At 35.7% G+C, this 17,342-nt stretch overlaps 1 protein-coding gene across 2 annotated transcripts in view; it reads right to left on the bottom strand.

Moving 5' to 3' along the window:
- LOC123315336 overlaps positions 1 to 17,342 on the bottom strand; it is a 60,623-nt gene that overhangs the window by 1,402 nt on the left and 41,879 nt on the right. The gene's annotated exons all lie outside the window — the stretch shown is intronic.

Genomic DNA, 17,342 nt, shown 5'->3' with positions numbered 1-17,342 from the left:
ACTTATTGGGGCTATATTCCCTAGTGCAGTTTTCCAATGGAATGGGCTGGGATTGGCCTACTGATGAAGTTAATTTTATAAATAGGTAGATTATGAAATTTTGTCCTCAAATACATACCTATTTTTAATTTTCAATTTCAAATTTATTAGTACTAAAGATAATTTATACACCCCAACGTTATTTGGGAATTCCTAAATCGAGGATTTCACGACCTTTGTTCATTTAGGTTACTTCATAAGGTGGTTATTTCAGGAATTCGGTAGGTTTCGCATTTCCGCCCCTACTCTTTTTGATTTCCATATACTACATCAGAATCTGCTTCAAGTATTTTATAATTTCTTATGTAGCCATGACTTACACATTGGCAGGAAGATCATTTATGTAGAGGATTCTTTTTTTTTTAGTCTACTGCTACAAAAATCAACTACAACTGAATTATGAAGTGTGTGGATATCTTCCCAGCACAAGAATAAATAATAGTTTACCCTTTTACTGAAAAAAATGTTTCATGCTCATTTTGATATTGTTAAATCCACTTCCAAGACTCTAGGTTTCTTCGAGGGTTTTTCTGTATAGATAATGCGGAGACTTTCAGGATAGAGCGGCAATAAAATCTTCGTATTAATCCTTCGTACACAAGCTACAGACTGTAACAATACTGAAATTACTTAATTCCAAAATGAAAGAAGAATACATAACATGAGGCATCGATGAGATTTGAAATAGACATGGTACAGGTATAGCTTTTCGAACAGCTGAGTATAATTTTCGATGTGGTTTTTATATTCAACGTCGTAATGAACTACTGTGATTCCCCAGAGACATGAATTTGTGCAATTTCATAGAAAAGAGAGACAAACGAGAAAGGGACAGCTACTTCATGAAAGAGGTTTCTAGACCTGAATGTGTGAATATTTAAACAAATATGTCAATAAGTAGAATATTTGTATTATATCCTCGTATTCCTTCAAGAAAATTTTTTATGCTTGTGAGACTATTAAATTTTTGTAGATATTTTTTATTCTTCATAATTCTATAAAAGTGATGTGGCTGATATTTACTTATATAATCAAAATTGAATAACCTGCTTTTTTCTAGGATTAAGTATTTGACGAACGATACTTACAAAGTAGTTTACTTTCACACATTTGAAGAGGCTATCTTAGCGAAACACTTCTAGAAGTTGAATCCTCGTTTTAATGAAGACCATGTAATTTCAGTTTGCAATTGAATTTTGTTCTTGAATGGGTATCTGTTTGTGACTCATTTCAGTGAATGGAAAAATAAATAAAAAAAAGCGTTCCAGATACATGAAAACTCCATTACCGCACTGAATAATTTCTTTTTGGTTATGGTATTTTATGTGGTGATGTTTCAAAACCGTTACTTTTTAGCGTCTTCGATTCGACAATATAGCACCTCCATTATTTACTGACTACATCCCTTCCTTATCATATCAGTTAAAGTTAAAACGTCAAATGATGAATATTACATTACATATTATATTACATTTTCATAACTTCATACGAGTGACAAAATAATAAGTAGCTTGGACATTAGAAAAGTGTAGAGAATTGAAATTTCGGGGGGAACGAATATGATTCTCTGATCAGTGAGATATATTTTATTTTAAAACTTGCAATCTGGCTGCAGATGAACCACCCAATTAAAGACTTGCCTAATAGGTATACATTTCGGAAATAAATGGCTCCGTAACTATAAGAGCTAGGGAAAAGAAATTTTCGAAACATGGATAATCCCTCTGTCTTCTAGTGTTTTCAAGTTATAAGTGAAAACTCATTTTTTGTGCTTTATTTCAAAAACTCTCAGTGATATCCAGAAACAAATGTAACAACATACTACAAACTACAGACAGATTATATATATATATATATATTTTAGCTGAATTATATATATTTTATATATAGTGCAGTGGAGTAGTCAGAGACTTTTTGCAGTCCGCCACTTTATTGATCTAATAATAACTTTCATTTTTTTCAAATATAAACCCCATATTTTTTTACATAATCCACTCCCAAATTGTTTGCTGATTCAGAATATCTTATATACGTCGTGTCTACAATTGTTCTTTCAATAAAAAAAAACCCTAAAATTAGTTCGGTCAAGTTGGGGGGTTATTTTCATTGAGAAACCTTATAATTCAATAGAACACCCTGTACATATCCAATTCTATCAGTCATTTGAGATTCCAATATTTTCATGACTTAAATTGATTCATCAGTCTGAGGAAGGATTTTGCATGCTGGTCAATTACCATCATTTCCGTGAATTTATCGAAATTTTCGACGATGGGCCTACCAGTGTAAGGTACATTTTTAACATAAAAATACCTGAAAGGAATCGACGAAATCCAAATTGCACGTAAATGGCTGTTACAATATTGGATCTATTGCCACTGTCCTCACTTTTAAGCCCATTTGCAACAGCCGAGAATTCTCTACAAAATTCTCGCAAGAAAACGGCAGAGATTATTTTGTACGCAACTGAACAGAGAATTCTACCGAAAGTGCGTATGTAACGGTACATAATTCACGCCGCATGAAATCTTGAGTAAATTTTCTAGAGAATTCTCGGCTGTTGCAAACGGGCTTTAGGTGCATTTCCGCATTTATGAAAGAAACTGTAAAAGTACCGAATTTGGTTTTTCTTGACTTTCGTTTCGAACATTCCGTAACAAAAACTGAATTGATCAAAAAAACAGCACGAGAATGTTACATTTCCTACGAGTATAGATTTCAAATTGTTTTATAGATAGGAACATTACAAAATATCCATTATCTACAACAGCTATTTGCATGAAAAATAAAAAAAAATTCAACCTAATATGCAATATTCACTCAGCTTGTTATCTTACTGATTCAAATACTCTGAACATTTGATGAGCAACGAAAGTTCGAATTACTTGTATTTATCTTCTGAAAAGATTTTCGTATAACTCAGAGTCAATTCCCTAAGATGCGCATCAAAGAAAACGTTAACGTCTTCTCACGAACAAATATTTGATAATCATATAGATAATGAGAGGAAAATATGGTATTGCACAATTCGCAAAAGTACATAATTTAAAATAGGCAAACAGGGTGTTAACTGGATATTCGACAAAAGGTCGACAAAGTTACAGAGAATGGGAATTGGAGCTGCATTGCATCTTGTGAGGAGTTGGGGTGGTCCTCAAGGGTGGTAATATAACTAAAATATGATTTCATCTTGTCACATTTGTATTATACTTCCCAGGAAAAATTCTTTTCTCAAATTGCTGGAGATATAAAAATTTTTGTGTTTTCGCAGATGGCGAAGAAATTATGTAATCCAATCTCTCCAATTGCAAAAAATGTATTAAAGGGCTGCACCAAGAGTCTTTCTTCATCCATGTTTAGATTAATCCCAGCGAGCACAAACATCCCTGGGATATTTTGGGATGTTTCGAAAATGTTGGCATGAGGATGTTTCTTTGAAACGTAATATGCACTTCCCAAAGAGGTCTCCAAAGGCTATTGGAAATCTTTATTTGTTCTGTTCTGTGCCATCTGTGGCATTTCTTCGTCTACCTACTGAGAGGTACTGTCGTGTTCAAAATAATGTAAGCGTGTGGATATCTTCTCTTGGCGTCGCATAGTTTGCCTTGGGAGGTTTATTCCAAATAAACAATATACAATTCACCTATTTCATTTTGCCGCCATTTTCACTTTCTTCGTAGTTTGGACTGTGGACTGTTCGGAGTTGAAAGTTGATTGGTGATTTGTATAATATTAACTACTGCTGTGTTGGTTTTGATTGTGAATTTAGGATTGATCTCTTCATAGTAACCAAATACAATTAATAAGTAAGTATTACATGAATTGAATGTATGGTAATAATGTCCAGAAACATACATATAACCTCAAAAGAATCCACGCTGCGTGGTTAATATTATTTGTGTATTTGGGACTAGGTATAAGAGATCATTGTATTTTGGTTGGAATAATCGAATGGTATATGGAAGGTTATTATAATTATTCAAGAAATAACTTTATAAAGTTTAAAGCCATATCATCGAGGATTTCAACATATTTCGATAATCTATCTCTGCCGTTGATAATTCCCAGAATATTTTGTAAGATTACTCTTCCGACGATGATAATAATCATTCATCACTTGTAAATCAAAAAATAATTCAAATTGTCCCAGAAAAGTTCTTGTTTTTGAAAACTACTTTAAATTGTTCCATCTTTAAATACCATTTAAAGATTTAAATAATTAAATAAATAAAAACGTTTCGCAAATCAACCTGGTCAGGAGCTATATACAACTCAAATCTTCCAGATCCTTTCATGCAGCTATTTTCTCTGTTATTTTAATTGTAAAAAATCATCTTAACCTTCATATATTTTGTGAATTAATTGTTTGAATTGTTTGAATTGTTTTTATTTTGTAGATGTGATCCATAAAAAATTCCAAATCACTAGGAAAGTATTCGAACTCTATGCCAAAGATTGGTTTAGGCATATTAGGCAGAGGAGGAGGGACGATAAAATGAAGGGAAAATAAATTTTTCATAAATTTTTTTCCCTTTCGGTACATCTAAAATTATAATCAGTTTGTTTTCTATTATTTCTGTTTTTTTTATGTTGAATGTGATATTTCTTTTTGGTTATTTATGTTTGTTTTATTGAATGTGATATATTTTTTGTTTATTCTCCCTTTCTGTAGTATAATATTTATCAATTGTTTTTTTTGTTCAATTTTTTATGTGAAATGTGATTTCTTTTCCTTTTGTACCTGTTGAAGTATCATTAAAATATTTTTATTCTTATATAGTATTCTGTATTCCATTTAAAAACTTTGTAGTTCATTTAAAATAGAATGTGGTAACCTCAAACATTCAAATGAAAGAAAAAAGGCCTCACAACAGAATTTCATATAAAGTCTTACAAACAGCGATTTCGTGTGCGCAAAGCACTTTAGAAATGTTCTATTGTGTACATGAAAAGGCTATCAAAAAAACTTCTGAGTAGTTCTTTTTGTGACATCCCAGGGACATCCATATAATAGCCGCCTGCGGCGGACATTGGCTGTTCTATAAAAGTTCTATTCATGTATAAACAGAACATCGCAGTGGATGTTCAATGTCTCGAAATCTCTTACTTTTAACATCTCTGAGATGTTTTTGTGCTCGCTGGGATTTGTCCATCCAAACTAACTAGAAAAATCTGACAGACACCTCTTTTGATGCTAATTCCTTATTGAAAATAACGCTTCCCTTAGTTATATACTATTCGATATGATATTACGAAATGAATTAATGGAAATACAATATTTATTACAATCTGGAACCATTAGATTATCCATTCTAAGAAGGGGGAAGCTATATACCCAATTGAGTTAATGACTCGGATATTAGACTACGATTTGGATCTGCCGTTGACAAGAACTTAGATGGATAATCTAAGACGCAGTGATCATTTCAAGGACCCTCTTTCGAGCCTGGAGTATATGTCTCAGTCTATTCAGATCTACCTATTGTTAAAATAGATTAATTATGCTTCAGGGTACCGTTGTTTCTCGATCGTTGGACGTTAATCTGGAAGCGACACATGCTTCACTTCTTGTCAATGATGATTTCGTATCACACTGATATCACATCCACAGTAGGCAAAGGAGTATGATAATTATGTAGTTCAGTTAGCTGGAAAGTTACTGTTATAAAAATAAACCACTTCAGCAACTTCAATTGAACCCGATATTGGGCAAATAATTTTAATTCTGTTTATTTTTTGAAGGTGTTTGATCGAAATCGCATACGTTTCAGGAAATAAGTTCTTTCAAGAAACCCAATCCTATTGCAACAATGATCGAAAAACCTCCACAATACCTATGCATGTACCATAAACTTGAAAAATATTTATATGAAAGATGGACAATGATACCAAATAATCATTTGTTCACACGACAATATGCTTATTACAAATACTAAGCAGCAAAATTCTTGACTAACCTGACAGAACAATGAAAAAACTCAAACCCAATATTACCCAATAGTATTTGATAATATCAAAAAAATTTACAAAATATTTGGCACTTGAGTTCCATTTATCAATTACAATTTCATAACCATTACGATCCACATCTTTCCTGCCAATCATCAATAGACACCTTGTATATTGCATCGTCTCTAGGATGTTAATTCAATATATTTATTTTCCTAACAAGTATGGAAAGTGATACGTTTTCGCAAGAGACTGCCCGACGCGGAGCGGAGTTCGGTCAAGCTGTCGAGTGCGGAAAAGACACTTTCCACATGAGTTAGGAACAATATTTATCCTACTAGCGTAAATGAAACACTTTCTCGCTGTAGACTTATCGCCTTGAAACTCACGTTATGAGAAATTATATTTTTGTGGGCTCAGCCGCATACAGAAACGTTTGAATTTTATGATTGGCGCATAGAGATATGCCAAAATTTTATGTATGAACTCTTCAATGCAGGGTGGCGCAATAGAACGTGCATTTATTAAGTATAGGCTAAAAAAATATATATATATTCTTTTGAAAAAGAGTGTTACAAACTTTTACAATCTGAAAAACAATGAAGCGGTTGTAAAGAAATGGCAAAAAGAGACAGATCATAAAAACCTGTTCCGCGTTCCAGATCTCAGTGTAAGCAGAGGAAAAATGTCAACGGGGTACCATACATATCTTCGTATGATACATTAAAAAACAGAGATAAAAACATCAGAAAAAACTCTCTGTTTGCCCGTATAAGTGTAATGATGATGTATTTGTGTAAAGAATAAGCTGAAATTATTATATTGAAGGACATCTTCTCCATATGACAAAATCCAAAAAATAAATACAATAGGTATAGTTGAAATAAAAGATATGATGATTAGGTAATTAAATATACTTAATTTTTTTTAAATAACATCCTCTAAGTGACTGCCCTCTCGAATACGGCACTCCTCTAGATCCTTCTTTCGCCTCTCCGAGCAAGTGTTGCACCCAAGGTGAGTATGTTGTCATAGCTATATTTCAACTTTAGTCTCTGCGCTCATTGTTCAAATTTCTAATCATAGTTAATTTTATTTATGTTTGCTGACAACCTTTGTGTCTATCAACAGTGATCTTCTAACCAATATTGCCTCTATATATAATGTTTCTTCTGCTATTATGAAAGTTGATTCGTGTTTTCGCTGGTATACTTATAGAGATGTAGTTTGATAATGGATATTGCATTATGCCTCTAGATACGCCATTAGTTTTATGACATATCAGTATGATATGATGCTTGTTCCACTAACAATACATCCAGCACTACAAGATCTGTTACCAGGTCTACCTCTGATTTAAAGTGAGACAGTTGTCAATACGTTGACCCTCTCCCTGTCAGAGTAGTGTCTTCCTAAGAGGAACCTAGTAGACTTGTGAATCCAAGCATCATAGGAGTAGACAAGTGCAACCGTATGCGGATAGCCATGTGCACTTTCTTGTGGCGGGTCTTGAGATAACCAAACTTCACATGGTTAGGCACTTCTTAATACATAAAGCTCCGAATAATAACTTCATAGCCTTTCTTGGGGTCTTAAGAGAGCTTTTGAGAATTCATCAAATTCCTGTTGCAGTTCAGTACACTGTGACATTCAACGTTGCATCCAAGTAGTTCTATTCGGATGTTGTGCTCGAGGTAGATATAAACATATTATTGGTCTGAGGGAATCATAAACACGATCTACGAGGAACTGGAACCTCTTCTTGATAGAGGCCAACAGACCATCGGTAAACGCAAATACATTCAAGAGTGTTTCTGCTGCAGGAAGAAACCTCGATGCAAGTTTGAAGGTGTTCCAACAGTTGCAAACGTTTTATAGACTCTTGAAACAGATTATACACAATTTTCAGAAAATTAGTTTTTGAACCACGTGTTCCGCTATCACAATAGCATTTTGAGGTGGGTGAACCGTCACCTCCACCACAGGTAAATCGAGTTGAGTTTACCATCACCCCCCTATTGTGATAGCGAAAGGAGTGCGTGGTTTAAAAACTCATTTTGTGAAAATTGTGTCATATGTTTCAAGTTCAATTATGGATTTTCATCAAGTATCGGCCACATCAATTCAATATTTTATAGATTCTTTCAAATTTTTCATAATGAAAGTGCATAAAGAAAAAAAGGCATGAAAGGAGCACAATAATATTACAACAGTTATATAAAACCTTCCATAACACCTAGTTTTTTTTACGTACATGGTAAGTCTCCAAGAACCTGAACATTTGAAAATGTTCCAATAGTATATGAAGTTACAAAACTATCAACTCGATCAACCCGTTGAACTGTAGACTCAAAACAAGGAATTCAAATGGCAATTCACCTCTTGTGATACGTGATTGAGTTCATTTTTGATGCCAATTATTAATAAATCCGAAACAGGTACCTGCAACCAATAAAATTATACCGGGTGTAAATGAATAGTTTTCGAAGCCTCTTGAGAAACGTCCACGTAAGATGTAATTTTAAAAAAGAATAGAAACCAGAAAAATGCCAGGAATAAATTTGAGCAGACTTTCTATTGGAAAGAGAAGGAAATAAAACGATTTGATGGTATTCCTAAAAATCTGCGCATGATATCCGCCTAAAAGATAAATATGAGTTCGACTATAATTCCAGCCTATACGACTCGCGCCTGGTAATTTTTTTTTTCTCAAGAATCTTTCCTTTCAGCAAGAAATCACAGTATAGTAGACGTTATAATATGTTGAAAATTAATCCAGGTATTAAAAATTGATTCTGCAATGGTGGTGAATGAGAAAAAGTGTCCTACGAATTATATTTAAGGGTTGGCTTTTTCTACCTCTTCATAGGGAAAAAACATCGAAAATGTTTTAATTCATCTTTCGTTTGTATAGAATGTTTGCTTCATTATTGTCAGTTTTCCTTTTCCAGAGAGCTTTCATCTGAGCCAGGGCTTCCAAAAAAGAACGAAGTAAGAGCAACACAATTTCCTAACAAGGAATCGCCCCCAATTTTTTCGCTAATAAGTTAGACCCTTCGTAAATACAGGGTACGTTAGTATTTGAATTAGCCGTCTCAAACCTTGAATGTTGAGACATCTACGAAAATTTTTGTAACACATTCATCATCTGAATATACTTCTTCGATACCTGCAAATTCGAATATTCTATTCGACTTCGACGCCTTCCAGAGTGCAAATTTCCTGAACGGAAGGAAAAACCTCTACATCAAAATCCACTTTTGGCGCCCTACCACCGTGGCGTAGTCACCAGCACACGGCAACTGTTCCTCCTAATAAAAACCTTTTAAATCGCTCAGCTCACTTTGAAATAATCTGGGGAGATGTTGCTTCACAATTTGCATCTTTTAAAGAGGATGATAGCACTGTTCCCCGTCAATCCTGAAAACCACCCCTATCCGCGCCACCCCAGCGAAGTTTAATACCACAGATTGTCGCATAGTGAAGAGACTTGGAAGTTTATTCGACTTTGGGAACATTTTAGCGAAATGACATCGCGAAAGAGACATTCAATACGAATTAATTAGCGAAGAGTTTCTTCTCTCTTTTCACTTTATTGTAATTATTCCATTTCTATGCAACACCGGGATTTCGGTTGGAGTTAGCGTCGTTTGTTGGAATTCATTGATAAAACTTTCAAGTTTATCTCATAAATCCTATTATGGAGTTGTCAAAATGTAAGATTGCGCGTTCAATTCTGTACAGGGTGTCCCCACTGCTTTCTTAAGACAGCTGTGGTGTTCCGAACTGAAACGTTATAATGAGATCTACTGCTATCTCACCTAAAATTGACGCGACGAAACTCCGCTGTGCCACTTCGAAATGAATTCGCAAATAAATATACATACAGATACGAGTATAGGCCACCTCGAGCTATTTTCTAGTAATCGTGAGGTGGGTATCACCAACAAAAAAATTGCAGTGTTTCATTTCGAAAATCATGGAGCTGCACAATATGAGTGTGTTTCATTGAGAAATAAAATGTCTCTAATATCATTTTACTTCTTTGTTCTTATAATAATGATAATATTTATTTTCATAATCAATATATGTACAATGTACATACATGAGAAGAGAACATGTCAGAAATTACGATACCCTAAGAAGTACTAAGAAAAAACTCCTGCAAATTGTATGGTTCTTGATTTAAGGGAAACTCAGAAGCTTTTTTTTAAAACTTTTTCAAATCATTAATTGAACGTAAAGACGTAGGAAGAGGATTGAAAATTTTCATACACATAAACTCGACACTCTTCTTGCTGAGAGTGAGCCTGAACACTGGGTACAAATAAGGCTGTGTGTGTCTGGTACAGCTTCTGGAGACATACTGATTGAAGTAATCACTGTTGTTTTTTTAGAAAAAGAAGACCTCGATATATGTATAGGGCAGTCACAGTCAGCAATCCACTCTCCCTGAAATTTTCCCCGACCTGAATTTCATTTTTAACTTACTTTCGAGAGTTACTGTCTGAATCAACTCAACCTATCCTATCCAAGCTGGAGCTAGAACCCCAAAAGATAATCACATATGATATGACTGACTGAAAGTTGGCATAGTAAACAACCTTGAGAACTTCCAGGCCCACATGCATTATTTATCAGTGAAAACAACTAGAATGAAGCAGATGCCAGTCTTCTGCTAAGCTGTCTGGTGTGCTCATACCATTTCAGATTCCTGTCCAAATGGATACCCAGGAACTTTGTTGTTGACGATATATATGCATCAGTCCTTAAGGTTCAGTCCATTCTCCCTGCACCAGGATGTCATCTTGGAAATCGCATCGGCTGATGTAGTTTGGAGCTGCGAGATGTTATGTGCTCCTATGAGCAGATTTGTGTCGTCTGCAAACATAATCGTTGTCTGACTTTCCGAGTCGATATAATGAAGTTCTTAACGAACACTTTAGAAAGATCATTCACGAAAATTATGAACATGAGCCAAGATGCTTCCCTGTGGAACACCCCAGGTGATAAGCTCCTCTTCAGAGGCATATGAAGTGCCATCAACTGTAATTTCAACCCTCTGCTCCCGATTTGACAAATACCCTTTAATGAGGTCCAGTTGTCTACCTCTTATGCCATACCGCTCCAACTTCCAAAGCAGCAATCTGTGGTCCACACAATCAAAAGCCTTTGACATGTCCTTGTCAGGATCATCCTGACCAGTTCATAAATTGCACTATCAGTGCCTTTGATTTGCATAAAACCATGCTGTGCATTATTAAATAAATTTTTGAAGAATTTCAGAAGCCTATTTGCTTATATTTTCTCGAAGATCTTCGAGAACGCTGGAAGAATACTGATGGGTCTACAGTTCCCACAGCCCTCAGCATCATCTTTCTTGTAAATAGGCTTCACCACAGCAACTTTAAGTGCATCAGGGAAAATGCCTTGTGAAAAAAGTTTATTGATTATCACAGTGAGAGGTTCAGTTATCAAATTTATGGAGCGTTTTATGATGTTGACAGGAATACTACCATCATATCTCGAGGATTTACCTTTCAGATTCCTCACAGCTGACATCACCTCATTAACCGTCACCTCAAATATTTAAAAAGACTTATGATTCTATGAAAATATACATAAAGGGTTAGTCAACAGTGCTCGATCAGTCGATAACTCTCAGATGGAATATAAAACCTATTCAATCTTAGGCGGAATCGACTCTACACAGAGATGCACCTGAAACAAATTTTGTCACTCATAGCTAGGAAGACGTGAAATCGACTTTTTTTATTTTCGTAGTATTTCCCTAAAAATTAGAATATACAAGTGGGGGAATTTCGCCGATATCATCAAGCAAAGAAGAGATGTGCTAGGGTCAGTCCTGGTGGTCCTGAAGGCTTATGGAAATGATGTTGGAAATAAATCATTGCTGAATTCAAAAATTCACCAGGATCGGTTAAGCCGTTTCGGAAGTTGTCACAAAAAAAAACTGAAATGTGGAACTACCCTGGGTTCTACACAACAGGGGTAGCAATATTCGGAAAACACGCAGGGGGGCGTGGAAGGAAAAATATGAAACCAATTCTGACTCGTTCTTATAAGCTTATTAACAACTGAGGAAAAGTCACTTGCACTTGCACTTGCCGATTCAATTGAGAAAGAAGCCAGAATAAACTACAGAAATGATGATGACAATGAAGATCTAGAAGAAGAAGAATTGGAGGCAAACGAAAAACTGATGATGGAACCACCGGAAACCGAAATCATTCCAAAACCGGCTTCACCAACAGAGATCAAAGAGATCATAATGAAATTGAAAAACAGGAAAGCGCCGGGAGAAGATAGGATAACGAATTATATGTTGAAGAAATTTTAAAAAAGAAAGAGCAGCCTTGACGAATATAACAAACGGAGTGATGAGGACCGAATACTACCCAAAGAGTTGGAAAATTGCAGAAATGATAGTTTTCAACAAGCCTGGAAAGGAACGGAAATTTCCTCAAAATTAAAGACCAATCAGCCTACTATCAGCACTAGGAAAAATCGTCGAGAGGGTTATCGCTAAAAGGCTGAATGAGGAAACAAAAATGTTGAAGATAATTCCACCCGAACAATTTGGATTTCGACGAGAACATTCGACTGAACTCCAATTGCTACGGCTCATAGAATTCGTCACCGAAGGAATGCAGACCAAACAGGCCACAGGATTAGTTCTGATGGATATCGTAGTATGGCACGAAGGCCTAATCTACAAGATGAAAAAAGCAGGAGGATATTCGACCAACCTGTGCAAGATTATAAGGAACTATCTAAGGAATCAAAAGTTTTATGTGAAGATAGATGGAGCAACCTCTCAAACCAGACAATTGGAAGCATGAGTGCCTCAAGGATCGGTAATATCTCTGCTTTACGTAATATATGTTCATGATATCTCGAAGAATGCTAGAAATATTCTATGACACAGCATAGCGTTCAGGCATCGACGCCCAGAGATCATACACCAGAGACTGCAGGAAGCCATAGATGAATTACTCCAATGGTGCATCAAATGGAAAATCCAAAACAATGGAAGAAAGACTCAAGCTATATAACTGCACAAGAGAAGATTGAGGATGGAAGAAAACCTTGAAGCTGATGGAGAAGAGGTTGAATGGGAAAATGAAGCAACATACCTAGGAGTGAAGCTTGACAAAAGACTAACATGGAAAAACCACATCAAATGTGTAGTTGAAAAAACAAAAGCTGCAATTAGTAGACTTTATCCACTCATAGGCAAAAGAAGTCATATAAATAAGAACATCAAGTGTACAATGATTAAAACTATCGCGCGACCACAACTCACATATGGATCGGCGGCATGGGGCTTCGCAGCCAAGACCCACATCAAGAGAATACAGGCCGCTAAGAATAACCTCCTTAGAATGGCGATGAATGTACCCTGCTTTGTTAGGAACGAACAAATCTACAAGGACTTGGAATGGGAACCAGTTACAGAATTTATGAAGAGAAAGGCGGAAAGGATATTCGACAAAGCCAAACAACATCCAAATGAGGAACTACGAAGATTAGTCGACTACGATACAACAGAAGAAGCTAGAAGGTCGAGAACCTACCGCCGAAGACCAAGAGATCAGTTAAGCATAAGTAACCAAAGAAGAGCTTATCCTATAAAAGATATAGGCAGCATACAACTATCAACACGACTATAATCGTGTGAGAGTCCAGAAAAAGTCAACTGGTTAATAGGCAAAATGCCCGGAACCTATGAAGAAGCAGTTTAGGGTTTTTAGTAGGTCTCGAGCTCAGGAGAGTGAGAATTCCCACACTTGTTCACCCTCATGAGAGGGTGTGTTCGTCTGTCTCGCAGATTTTTCCTCTGCTTCACCAAAAAAAAAAAGGAAAATTCACATAGTGCTCGGACATTATAAAGGAAATCGAAAAAAAAAACTGGCTATGCATCCGAATATACCTAAGAATTTTTATGGAAGCTATGAAATGTTTCAATGGACTATGCGTATTTAAATACACAAAATTTCACAGCAGAATTACGATTATAGAGTTAGATCTAATTTTCGAGATGAAGTTGCAAAATCTGCGTGAAATTAAAATAAATAAAATGGGAAAACTTAACCTTCGAGTTTTATGTACCCAAATCAGTTGATAATTTTCAAATTAGACTCACCATTTCAAGATGTAAATCTCAACTGAGCTCATGCAGTCATCAGAATTCGTAAACAATTATTTTTGGAAACACTTCAGTATTCCACAACTCATAGAATATTATTGATATAGTACAACGTGTGTTGATTGAAATGATTCATTTGAATACTACGGTTTGTGCCCTAAAAATCAATGCCAAACATACCGCGCTGGTTGTTCCACCCCCTTGACAGGGGGGCTTGGCCCTCACATCAACCCTTTCTATTCTTCTTATTCCCCTCGATTGATTACTGTTTGAAAGGTGACAAACCACGTCCACCCCCATTGTTTGTATCGTCTTTTATCATACAGTCTGAACTTCCATAATGCACAGGGCAAGTACAAATATACAGCAGAAAACAAGAGTAGAACGACAGAAGCTAAAGTAGATACCTGTTTGCAGAGCAGCATTACGGAAGTAGATAGGGGAATGCATTTGTTTCTTTATATGGGGGTCGATATATATTTCCGGTGGAACGAAACCTACAGAAGTTCATTAGAATGGTTGGCGGTTGAGCAAGGTGATATTCGAAATACAATGAGCCAGACAGTCCATTGTTACCACTTTTCAGGGCTCCGGGCACAACCGAGTGATTTCGAAGTTTGTCAGGTTCTTTGAATAAGAGTTTCTGATTCCAGGCAGGATAGGATATTATTTGAAAGTAATGTCAGTTCGTATTCAACAAGTACTGGAATCTTGGGTTGTTTTCATGTTTCGTTGGATAAGTTTTTTTTTATTGTGGTGGAAAATGTGAAATTAGCATGAGCCTTTCAGTGGAGAATATATATGGATTTTTCGTTCTGATATGATGAAATGGGATGTTTCCCTCTTTTACGAAGTGGAGAATATATAATAGGCATTTTTGGTTGACTATTAAAATGGGATATTTATTTATTGTTTGGAATATGTATAGGGAGTTTCACGAGAGGTTGGCCATAGCTAACTGAAAATTGCAAGTAATCTAGGCCTTTCAGAGAAGTTGCTTTCTCTTCATCTTGAGAATGATAGGAGGGATTTCGATGAAGTTTTGTGAGCTCGTTAACTTCCGATAACCCTTCTTGTTGGCACATCCTATTCCTAGATTATCAGGACAGTACTCAGAATATATTTTAAATATCAAAATTTGCATTTTCTCGATCAGTGGGAAATTTTTGACTTCCAAATTGAAAAAAAAAAACATTTTTCTGAAATAATTCCAATTTTCACTTCGCATGGCATAATTGTTTCAAAAGAGAAACAAACGAACAAAATCATGTTCCATGTTCAATGTCGAGAAAACTCTCTGGTTTTCAATTATTTGAATACCACCTATTTTCATTTCGGATATCAAAAGCCCCGTTTTCAATTATTTTCTTTATCCTGAATCATTAACAGATATCAACTGGTCAAGTCGAGGTTAAAGCACGCTGCCCAAAAATCATATTTGAAAAATGTGGTATTAAACTGTCAATTCTTTCGAAATTATCATACATGTACCAATATCCATTTGAGTTTGAAAATAAAGATATATTCGTCTTTCGGATTCAGCAAGGTAGATCAAAATTGTCGACCAATACTTTTTACTAGTGCAAGGAATGATGAAATGCAAAGAAATATGAGGGTTTTGTCTGAATGCTTTAAATCGATTATTGAGATTAGTATTAACCTTAAAAAACGCGAATTGATAATAGGTTAGCTTAGCTGACCATGTAAGATACAGTATTTGCATATGTTACATCGAATCTTTGTATTCCCTTGAGTCAGTTTTCAAATGTGAGTTACCTTTTGCCAAATTATATTTTGTTAAGAGGTAATAAGAGGATATGTTGAAAAATTCTCAGCCTACTATAGAACCAAACAAAATTTCAATGTTAAAATATTTTAGTACTCAACATATTCTCCCTTTAATTGGATACATTTACTACAACGAACCAGCAACATCTCTAGACCTTAAAAAAAAATGTTTCTTCTTGCTCTGCAAACCAGACCTCCTCGTTGGACGAAAGTTTACAACCTTTTAAACTTTTTCTCAGTTGAGGAAAGACATAGTAGTCGAATGGAGTCAAATCAGGTGAATATGGGGGTTGTTCTAGTAATTCAAACCCTAAATCACTAATTTTTTACATGACAACATGAGATTTGTGTGCAGGGGCGTTGTCTTGCAAAAACAAAACATCTTTGGATAGCTTTCACAAAGATTCTCAGGTCTTGGAGAACCAGAGTGTCGCCATTCCATCGATTGTTGCTTTGTTTCTGGATCGTAGAAATGTACCGAAGTCTCACCAATAGTAACAATTCGGTTTAAGAAGTCTACATCGTTTTCAAATCGAGCACAGATCGAACACGATGCTTCCACCCTTGCACGCTTTTGGTCAACATTCAAACATTTAGGGATCCATTTTGCAGAAATTTTTCTCATGTCCAAATTGATGTGAACTATATGATGAAAGCGTTCGTATGGAATATTCAGTGCTTCAGATATCCGTTATAGCCCAACTAGAAGGTCTGATAAAATCATGTCATGGACTGCATCGATAGTTTTGGGGACGAACACAGAAACTGGCCTTCCCGATAGGCCATCACCTTCACATTGGCACTTCTTTCTAATGAGTTATTGTCCGTTGCTATCGTAACGCAATATTCATTTTATGCATAGCACTGGTCTAGGCTATCTAGATATAAATACATCCTCGAACTTCCCCGTCATGGTGAAAGGTGGTTATTTAATGGTTAAACTATTAGTACCTAAAGTCGAAATTTAGACCCTATTCAAGGGTCCCCCGTTCTCCAGTTAGATTATTTTGTTTCAGATCATACCTACTTCTCAATGATACCTTTACGTGAGGAATAGAGAAAGAAACACAATTTTTCCTATCTCCTACAACCTTCCGACCTAAAATCTGCTGATTTCCGGACCAACTATTGGATCTTTTGTGACGAAGTAATTTATCCAGCCGCTCGAAAACCGAAATTCAGTCGAACATTCTTCACAATTATTATTACTCCGCCATCCGCATACAGAAATCAGCGGCTGATGGTTGGCGGTGGCGAGGACGCAAATGAAAGTTGCATAATGGAATCATTCTCGATGTCCTGGAAACATCGTGAGAGCGATCCGCCGCTGTCGCAAATCGCACAAAAGGTTCGGACACAAAAGATTATTAAGTTTGACGGGGTGTATCAACGGCTC

Source organism: Coccinella septempunctata, chromosome 6 (assembly GCF_907165205.1).
Source record: "Coccinella septempunctata chromosome 6, icCocSept1.1, whole genome shotgun sequence".
Lineage (NCBI taxonomy): Eukaryota > Metazoa > Arthropoda > Insecta > Coleoptera > Coccinellidae > Coccinella > Coccinella septempunctata.
Note: the sequence above shows the minus strand (reverse complement) of the source record. Positions and strands in the feature narration are given on the sequence as shown.